The sequence below is a fragment of the Penaeus monodon genome, chromosome 33, assembly GCF_015228065.2.
Source record: "Penaeus monodon isolate SGIC_2016 chromosome 33, NSTDA_Pmon_1, whole genome shotgun sequence".
Lineage (NCBI taxonomy): Eukaryota > Metazoa > Arthropoda > Malacostraca > Decapoda > Penaeidae > Penaeus > Penaeus monodon.
In genome coordinates, this window is record NC_051418.1 from 32737089 (window position 1) to 32737922 (window position 834).

Here is an 834-nt window from a genome sequence, read left to right on the forward strand (position 1 = left end):
AAAAAACATTAATTCATCAAATCTCAATGGTATCCACGGAAGTTTAAATAAATTTTCTTTGTACGAAATTTTAAGCATGATATTTCACTTTATGAAGGTTAAGTATGAATGCAGAATTCTGGATAATTAATTGAATTTGACAGAGATGCACTAGTTTCGGTACTTTACTAAAAACACAATGGTATAAAAAGCGGTTTGGTTGTGGTCTTACTGTGGCATATGATTATTTGAACTTTATTGCTGTAAATTCTTATAATGACTGTGCTTTTTTAACGAATATATTGATAATTATGGTATTTTTACTTATGCTTTTAAGTAGTAAGAGGATATATTGGTGATCAAGCAATTATGTAAAGATGTGGTGTTGCCGTAATGATGATATTTCATAATTTATTGTTACAAGAATTGCTATTACAGTTATATTTTTAATAAATACGATAACATCCGATAAGAAAATATCATAATGAGGAATAACTAGTCAGGAGATAAATTTACTTACCATAATTGGTGTTGGTTGACGAAAGGAAAAGTGGAAAAGTGACTCCGATAGAAAACGAGAAAGAAAAATCTTTCGCGTTAACAACTCTTACTGTATACTTTCTCTTCTTTGTTTCGTTTCAGCTTTTTTTTATCCTTGTTTTTGTTTTCTCCGACGATCTTACAACAACGCCCGAACTGCCTGCCTGCCCGAACTGAAGGCCGGGACTGAAATGAACAATTCCAGGTCGTCTCGCAAAGTTATATACCAGGTCACGGCAACAGCAGCAGGTTAGAACGCAGGCGAGTCGGGGGGAATTTACAAAGCTCGGTTCTTTTCCTACTTCCCGATATATA